The sequence below is a fragment of the Acipenser ruthenus genome, chromosome 32 (assembly GCF_902713425.1).
Source record: "Acipenser ruthenus chromosome 32, fAciRut3.2 maternal haplotype, whole genome shotgun sequence".
Taxonomy (NCBI): domain Eukaryota; kingdom Metazoa; phylum Chordata; class Actinopteri; order Acipenseriformes; family Acipenseridae; genus Acipenser; species Acipenser ruthenus.
The window spans coordinates 11096902-11106430 of NC_081220.1; the positions used below are offsets into that span (position 1 = coordinate 11096902).

A 9529-nucleotide genomic window follows, 5' to 3' on the forward strand; every position below is an offset into this window, starting at 1 on the left:
TGTTTTAATATTCCAAATAACATATTACTGAAAAACATCTCCGTCGACCACTGGATCGTGGTCTCAGGCTGGGATGCGGACCATTGAGAACAGTATAAACCATCTATTAGCAGAAGTAGCTTACATGAGAAATGCCCTCGTTTAACATGCTAGGATGATCAACTTCGGCATTCTCCAACTGCTGTTTACATTTTCTAACACGTTATGAGGACTAATACAAAGTTTGACACTTTCCTTGTAAGTGGGGGTAAGCACAAGTTATTTTCAGATGTAATGTCTTTATTTAAGCTCAATCTAGTCCTGCGTAGTGCAAATCACATTACTGTTTAAAGTGTTCTTAAATTGTTTTAACATTAGCAGTGATCCATTTGAAATTTGCTTAATGATTTAAACAACTGAACTTATTGTCAGCTCGGTGCTGAGAAGAAAACACTCCCACTCCTCCTGGTGGATACCGAGACAAATCCCTTCAAAACAGTTTCACTCTAGAAATGATCCTTGCAAATATAGTCTTATCTTTTATTGGCAGACCGTCACCCCCAGCTGGCAAGCTCTACTTCATATGATACAATGACTGGGCAACAACGAGGTGTTACATTAACAATACAAACTAACTTGAGACAGCCAAGCCGTTAAAGCATACCTTAAGTTTGTCATGTGATACAAAAGCAAGTTTTGGCATTTTTGCATTGCCTGCCTCGTCAAAGAAGCTCGAGCCACAGCACACAGTGCTGCTGCATCGGGACACAGAGGTGGATTTTAAAGCGACTGAATCAACGAGCTGAGACTACTTTTTGAAGAAATTGAAAACATGCCTCTCGTCGAAATATTTGCTATTTAATTAAAAAAATGTTTTGAATTTGCAAATGGCAGACTACAAAAAAAAAAGACAATCTGAATTGCTCATATCAAGCTGCGATGTGGCCTATGAGAATCGCTGACACAATTCGAGGGAAATTAGCTCAAATGGTAGAGCGCTCGCTTAGCATGCGAGAAGTAGCGGGCTCGATGCTCGCATTCTCCAAATAGTTTTAACGTATCTGCGTATTTAGTCCCAACGCATTATGGATTCTTTGTAACAGAGACGCCCGCCCTACATGTGTATTTTAAAGCACATTCTCCTAATTTGTAATATTCCCAAGACTGAAAAACTGCAGTGCGCCGTTCATCGTATGTCTTCCGAGAAACACAAAGGGAGATTATTTATTTATTTATTTATTTATTTATTTATTAGCAATTAAAGAGTTTGTGTTAATTGAGAATAAAAATAAATGGCTTGAAGTTTGCTTTCATTTGTAATGTGTTTATAATGAAATATCGGTTCTTGTGTTTTTACCAATCATTGTACTGTATACTAGCTACTGTTGCATGTCCATGATTTTGCCCCTCGTCTTCCCATATGGTCTAGCGGTTAGGAATCCTGGTTTTCACCCACGCGGCCCGGGATCGACTCCCGGTATGGGAACGTTCTTGTTATTGTCATTTTGTTACAGAACTGTGGTCATGTGTAATGTGTCTTCAATATGATAATAAAGCTACAGTTACTCGAATATATATATATATATATATATATATATATATATATATATATATATATATATATATATATATATATATATATATATGTACAGAATGATGCAAATGTAACTGACTCTATTCACATTCCCATCGCGTGGAACCATCGCAGTTTGTTTTTAAATTATATTAATCCCTGGTCAAGACAAAGTCTCTCTGGGGTGGGACGATCATTAGAATGCGGATGTAAGGTCTCCGGTGCCATCATAGAAGCAATATAGTTTATTCACAAATAAATACCTACACATTTATTTATGTTTCTTTTTTTGGGTAAATTAACAAATTATTGCATTCTGTCACGTCACGCTGTGCACTCTAGGATTGCATAACAAGCATGCACTACGCCAGGACTTCGTGGCGCAACGGTAGCGCGTCTGACTCCAGATCAGAAGGTTGCGTGTTCAAATCACGTCGAGGTCAAAGCCGGCTTTATTTCTATTCCACTATATTTCATTTTTTAACGTGCCTGGATTTGAATGTCTTCGGACATTTATTTATACAATTTATTGATTATATAGCGACAAACACATTTCAATCAAGTTCCAGTCTCTCCGCCATTATCTTGCGCTGCTGTGTTTGTTCAGGTAAAAATGGCGTGACCAGAGCGGTATGGGCAATCCTGTTAGGTAGCTTGCATGTCAATCTCTCCTTCTTTTCTATTTATACACCCAGCACTGCTTCCGTCCTTCGTCTGTGTTTGTTTTTGGTCTGTGTTTGTTTTTTTGTTGTTCGCTCCTTTCACTACAGGTCATTTCTCTGCTCAGCGCTGGTAGACAGTATCAGCTATTTTCCTACCTGCTCAGGTGATTCTTTTCATCATTCAGCTTTTATATTTTTCAGCAGGAGCTCCATCGTTAGTCTTTTCTGCTCCCTCCAGTCTCCAGCGCAGCTACAGCGCCGTTCAAAGCGCAGCGTCATTCTCAGCTTGCTCTGCGTTTTCATCAGAAAGACTGTTCCGACGTCACCGCTGCACTTCAACTCTTTCACAAAGGCGCCTCACAGACCATGGTTACCATGGCAACGCCTCATCGAGTGACTACTGGGAGTGGTAAGTTGCCATGGCGACCAGGCAGCTTTAACAGGCAATGCGAGCCTGTGCCTCACTACTGCAATCTTCTGTCTCCTGCTGCTGCGCTTTTGCAACATGAGAGCTTCAACTCGCCGAATTATGACATCTAAATACTGCAGGCTCCTCATCTAGACCTACGTTAACTTACTTATATCACCACTAACTGTTCTAAAGCAAACGTTTTATCCATAGACAAGGATTTTAATCGCAATAACCAAATATATGCTACCCTGCTTCACTGAAGCCAATAGTTTCAATTCCAATCGCAACCTCTAGATGGCAGCATAACACCACAAACTACATTATTTAAACTGATTTGCTATCGCTGCGAATCTCGCACACTCCAAACTTTCTATCAATTCCTGCGTTCGTTGTCTTTCCGAGGGATTCTCAGTCCCGTCCTGCCTCAACCTCTTTTGCTTCATATATTAATTTGATTATTTCAAATCAAAACCCCTCCCTTCGAGGATCTGGTCATGAAGCCATGCTTATCAGCTTTCTGAGATGTTAAGAATCCACTGTCACATTAATTTTCCAGCTTCTTGCATCAGGCCATTCCTGCAACCTTCTTGCTCCCGGATTTGCACTTCCTCATTTGCCCCCCTCTTCATCAAGGCACTTCATACAACTTTCAAAGTCCATTTCATTCAATTTGAGCTTCCAGGCACATACGGAAACTATGTCCTACGATTTTCAACATTTCAGTCAAGAGTCCTCCAGCACCGCAATAGACAATACACTCTTAGACTGCTCTTGATCAAATCAATAGGTTTTGCAGCAGCCTCCGAGCAACGCATTCTCATCCTCTCAGGTTCTGCAGAGGCCTCAGATCTACGCATTCTTCATCTCTGCCCAAAGTCAGACCCATCTCCGACATCATCTTAAACGCCTTAACTCTCAAATACCAATTTCCACTACATTCAGCAGCTCTCTGCTCTATACAGCAGGCCACTGCACACTACTGACAGCATTCCATCGTTTCTCTGTTTCCGCCTGTCCTAAACGGAGGGGGTTCTCTGTTTTTGTCTCTCCTAAACGGACCCGAGACACATTTCCTAAGCTCTCCCCGCTGCCCAGCTGACAGCTTAGCTGCCTGAGGATGCCGCACTGAGTTGCGAAGGATCTGTCCTTTTGTCCTGTTGGTCCCCTTCCTGTCTCTTGTTCCACTAAATGCCCAGCAGCCAGAGGATGCTGCTTGACCCGTCGGGAGCGAGTGTCAGATTGTTGTATGTTATGTGTTTAAACTTTGCTCTTTCTCTCTCACTTTTACGTCACCCCTCTCAAGCCCTCGTAGGCAACCAGTGAAATGTGAGGTGATGTGAATAGAGACAAATACATTGCATCATTCTGTATATATATATATATATATATATATATATATATATATATATATATATGTATATATATATATATATATATATATATATATATATATATATATATATAATTTCAAGTAACTGTAGGTTTATCATCATAATGAAAACACATTACACATGACCACAGTTCTGTAACAAAATGACAATAACAAAGACGTTCCCATACCGGGAGTCGAACCCGGGCCACCTGGGTGAAAACCAGGAATCCTAACCGCTAGCCCATATGGGAAGCTGATTAACAAACTCCTGGACATGCAACAGTAGCTAGTATACAGTACAATGATGGTAAAAAAACACTAATTCATTACAAACACGTTACAAATTAAAGCAAACTTCAAGCCATTCATATTTATTCTCAATTAACACAAACTCTTCAATTGCTAAAAAATATAAAAAATCTCCCTTTGTGCTTCTCGGAAGGCATACGATGGAGGGCGCACTGCAGCTTTTCAGTCTGCGGGAATATTACAAATTAGCAGACTGCTTTAAAATACACATGTAGGGCGGGCGACTCTGTTACAAAGAATTGTCACACTGTATGTATCTCCATAATGCGTTGGGACTAAATACGCAGATATATTAAAACTATTTGGAGAATGCGGGCATCGATCCCGCTACTTCTCGCATGCAAAGCGAGCGCTCTACCATTTGAGCTAATTCCCCACAAATTATGCCAGTGATTCTCATAGGCTACATCGCAGCTTGATATGAGCAATTCAGATTGTCAGATTTTTGGCAATGTAGTCTGCCATTTGCAAATTCAAAAAATAGCAAATATTTCGACTAGAGGTATGTTTTCAATTTCTTCAAAAAGTAGTCTTAGCTCGTTGATTCAGTCGCTTTAAAACCACTTCTGTCCCAATGCAGCAGCACTGTGTGCTGTGGCTCGAGCTTGTTTGACGAGGCAGAAATTAAAATGGTATTGAGTGCTGACAAGAGTTTGGTATCAGCTGTTGATTTCCTTGAAAATCTTTTATAATAAAATGAACACATTTATTCATTTTAAAAATAAGTAAAAGTCAACTGTCAGAAGTGAGATTTGAACCCACGCCTCCATTTGGAAACCAACACACACAATTCTTTACAAAGTCCTTGCTTGTGCTAGAGTGCTGCAGCAAGTTAGTTTTTGTAGATTGACAGGTTGGTCTCTGTGGTGCAATCGGTTAGCGCGTTCGGCTGTTAATCGAAAGTTTGGTGGTTCAAGCCCACCCAGGGACGATGCTTTTTGCATTTCCTTATCACATTAGAAAATGGCACTCTGATACGTTGTTATTTCTTCCAATCACACTGAAGAAAAAAATGTGCTCTGTTTTTTAGTTCAAAATAATACAAAACAAAAAAATTCTTGCTGTTTGCCGAAACCTGGGATCAAACCAGGGACCTTTAGATTTTCAGTCTAACGCTATTTCGGCTTGACAAGACTCCATTTTCGAGATAACATTCTTTTTTAGAACAGCTTTAATATAATTAAGTACATTTCTATACAATCCGCTAGTAACATATATAATCTCAAAGCGCTATAATTTATTTATGGAGATAGAAGATCCTTTTTGATTCACATTGTAATAGTTTTTGATCGAGATCACCACCACCGCGATCTTGAAATGATTTTTTGTATGACACAGAATTTCAGATCTGAACCGGAATGCCTGGCATCTACAGGCATCTACAAGAACTCTGTCTTTTCCAAAGAATTGTGTGTTCTGGTCTCCGAGTGGAGATGTGGGTTGGGTTCAAAGCCCACTTCTGACAGTTCAATTTTACATATTTTTAAAAGGAATAAATGTGTTCATTTTACTATAAAAGATTGTTTCAAGGAAATCAACAGCTGATACCACACTCTTCTCAGCACTCAATACCATTTTAATTTCCATTTTAAATCCGACTAAAATAGTGTTCCTAACACAGATTGCATTTTGTTGTAAACAGACTACTTGTTAACGTCACTGAAAAAATATTTTGTGTCCAAACATGTGTTATTTAACTTGATTGTTTTAATATTCCAAATAACATATTACTTTGAAAAACTTCTCCGTCTACCACTGGATCGTGGTCTCAGGCTGGGATGCGGACCATTGAGAACAGTATAAACGATCTATTACTAGACGTAGCTTACAGGAGAAATACCCTCGTTTAACATGCTAGGATGATCGACTTCGGCATTCTCCAACTGCTGTTTACATTTTCTAACACGTTATGAGGACGAATACAAAGTTTGACACTTTCCTTGTAAGTGGGGGTAAGCACAAGTTATTTTCAGATGTAATGTCTTTATTTAAGCTCAGTCTAGTCCTGCATAGTGCAAATCACATTACTGTTTAAAGTGTTCTTAAATTGTTTTAACATTAGCAGTGATCCATTTGAAATTTGCTTCATGATTTAAACAACTGAACTTATTGTCAGCTCGGTGCTGAGAAGAAAACACTCCCACTCCTCCTGGTATATACCGAGACCAATCCCTTCAAAACATTTTCACTCTAGAAATGATCCTTGCAAATATAGTCTTATCTTTTATTGGCAGACGGTTGCCCCCAACTGGCAAGCTCTTCTTCATATGATACAATGACTGGGCAACAACGAGGTGTTACATTAACAATACAAACTAACTTGAGACAGCCAAGCCTTTAAAGCAGACCTTAAGTTTGTCATGTGATACAAAAGCAAGTTTTGGCATTTTTGCATTGCCTGCCTCGTCAAACAAGCTCGAGCCACAGCACACAGCGCTGCTGCATCGGGACACAGAGGGGGATTTTAAAGCGACTGAATCAACGAGCTGAGACTACTTTTTGAAGAAATTGAAAACATGCCTCTCGTCAAAATACTTGCTATTTAATTAAAAAAAATGTTTTGAATTTGCAAATGGCAGACTACATTGCCTTGCCCCCCCCACAAAAAAGACAATCTGAATTGCTCATATCAAGCTGCGATGTAGCCTATGAGAATCGCTGGCATAATTCAAGGGGAATTAGCTCAAATGGTAGAGCGCTCGCTTAGCATGCGAGAAGTAGCGGGATCGATGCCCGCATTCTCCAAATAATTTTAACGTATCTGCGTATTTAGTCCCAACGCATTATGGAGATAAATACAAAGTGTGAGACGCCCGCCCTACATGTGTATTTTAAAGCACAGTCTCCAAATTTGTAATATTCCCGAGACTGAAAAACTGCAGTGCCTCGTCCATCGTATGTCTTCCGAGAAGCACAAAGGGAGATTATTTATTTATTTATTTATTTATTTATTTATTAGCAATTAAAGAGTTTGTGTTAATTGAGAATAAAAACAAATGGCTTTAAGTTTGCTTTCATTTGTAACGTGTTTATAATGAAATATCGGTTCTTGTGTTTTTACCAATCATTATACTGTATACTACTAGCTACTGTTGCACGTCCATGTTTTTGTTCCTTAGCTTCCCATATGGTCTAGCGGTTAGGATTCCTGGTTTTCACCCAGGCGGCTCGGGTTCGATTCCCGGTATGGGAACGTTCTTGTTATTGTCATTTTGTTACAGAACTGTGGTCATGTGTAATGTGTCTTCAATATGATAATAAAGCTACAGTTACTCGAAATATATATATATTATATATATACAGAATGATGCAAATGTATTTGACTCTATTCACATTCCCATCGCGTGGAACCATCGCAGTTTGTTTTTAAATTATATTAATCCCTGGTCAAGACAAAGTCTCTCTGGGGTGGGACGATCATTAGAATGCGGATGTAAGGTCTCCGGTCCCATCATAGAAGCAAGATAGTTTATTCACAAATAAATACCTACACATTTATTTTTGTTTCTTTTTTTGGTAAATTGACACATTATTGCATTCTGTCACGTCACGCTGTGCACTCTAGGATTGCATAACAAGCATGCACTATGCCAGGACTTTGTGGCGCAATGGTAGCGCGTCTGACTCCAGATCAGAAGGTTGCGTGTTCAAATCACGTCGAGGTCAAAGACGTCTTTATTTCTATTCCACTATATTTCATTTTTTAACGTGCCTGGATTTGAATGTCTCCGGACATTTATTTATACAATTTATACAATTTATTGATTATATAGCGACAAACAAATTTCAATCAAGTTCCAGTCTCTCTGCCATTATCTTGCGCTGCTGTGTTTGGTCAGGTAAAAAGGGCATGACCAGAGCGGTATGGGCAATCCCGTTAGGTAGCTTGCATGTCAATCTCTCCTTCTTTTCTATTTATACACCCAGCACTGCTTCCGCCCTTCGTCTGTGTTTGTTTTTGGTCTGTGTTTGTTTTTTGTTATTCGCTCCTTTCACTGCAGGTCATTTCTCTGCTCAGCGCTGGTAGACAGTATCAGCTATTTTCCTACCTGCTCAGGTGATTCTTTTCATCATTCAGCTTTTGTATTTTTCTGCAGGACCTCCATCGTTAGTCTTCTCTGCTCCCTCCAGTCTCCAGCGCAGCTACAGCGCCGTTCAAAGCGCAGCGTCATTCTCAGCTTGCTCTGCGTTTTCATCAGAAAGACTGTTCCGATGTCACCGCTGCACTGCAACTCTTTCACACCGGCGCCTCACAGACCATGGTTACCACGGCAACGCCTCATCGAGTGACTCCTGGGAGTGGTAAGTTGCCATGGCGACCAGGCAGCTTTAACAGGCAATGTGAGCCTGTGCCTCACTACTGCAATCTTCTGCCTCCTGCTGCTGCGCTTTTGCAACATGAGAGCTTCAACTTGCCGAATTGTGACATCTAAATACAGCAGGCTCCTCTTCTAGACCTACGTTAACTTATTTATATCATCACTAACTGTTCTAAAGCAAATGTTTTATACATAGAGAATGATTTTAATTGCAATAACCAAATATATGCTACCCTGCTTCACTGAAGACAATAGTTTCAATTCCAATCACAACCTCTAGATGGCAGCATAACACCACAAACTCTACATAATTTAAGGCGATTTCTATCGCTGCGAATCTCGCACACTCCAAACTTTCTATCAATTCCTGCAGTTCGTTGTCTTTCCGAGGGGTTCTCAGTCCCCTCCTGCCTCATTGTATTTTTTATCTTGCTCTTAATTGTATTATTAATTGTACTGTGATTCTTGAAATGTATTTGTTTACGACTGTAAATCGCCCTGGATAAGGGCGTCTGCTAAGAAATAAATAATAATAATAATAATAATAATAATAATAATATTTGTTGGAAAACGGTCTGGAACTGAAGTAAAGTATTTTTTAAATACAGTGCTATTTGAGTATTTAAAATATGGTTTTGTTCAAAATTAAAATGCCAGCAACGGTGTGTTAATTTAACGAAGCGCCTAACGCCGCTCGGAACTTTCGCATTTTTAAATTCTAACGGTCTCTGCTCAGCGGAGTGGAATGTTCACGAGCCGGTTGCCTAGCAGCGTCTCCCCCTCCTTCTCTGCCCCGCCCTCTCGCCCTCTCTCGTTGCTCCAGCTAAGAGTTCAAATTTAGCTTCGTTATATTAGCGCAATTCTTTACTAACTTTTACAAATTAGCTTATTAGGGGCTTCGTG

General features: G+C 39.8%; 4 non-coding genes across 4 annotated transcripts; 3 read left to right on the forward strand and 1 right to left on the reverse strand.

Annotated features, from left to right (window-relative positions):
* The first annotated feature begins 1923 nt into the window (after positions 1–1923).
* On the forward strand, positions 1924–1995 carry trnaw-cca (transfer RNA tryptophan (anticodon CCA)). The gene has a single exon. It is a non-coding gene; the product is annotated as a tRNA-Trp (tRNA).
* Positions 1996–4177: 2182 nt separating this feature from the next.
* On the reverse strand, positions 4178–4249 carry trnae-uuc (transfer RNA glutamic acid (anticodon UUC)). The gene has a single exon. It is a non-coding gene; the product is annotated as a tRNA-Glu (tRNA).
* A 3179-nt stretch (positions 4250–7428) lies between these two features.
* trnae-uuc (transfer RNA glutamic acid (anticodon UUC)) lies at positions 7429–7500 on the forward strand. The gene has a single exon. It is a non-coding gene; the product is annotated as a tRNA-Glu (tRNA).
* Positions 7501–7901: 401 nt separating this feature from the next.
* Positions 7902–7973, forward strand: trnaw-cca (transfer RNA tryptophan (anticodon CCA)). Its single transcript has one exon. It is a non-coding gene; the product is annotated as a tRNA-Trp (tRNA).
* Positions 7974–9529: the final 1556 nt, after the last annotated feature.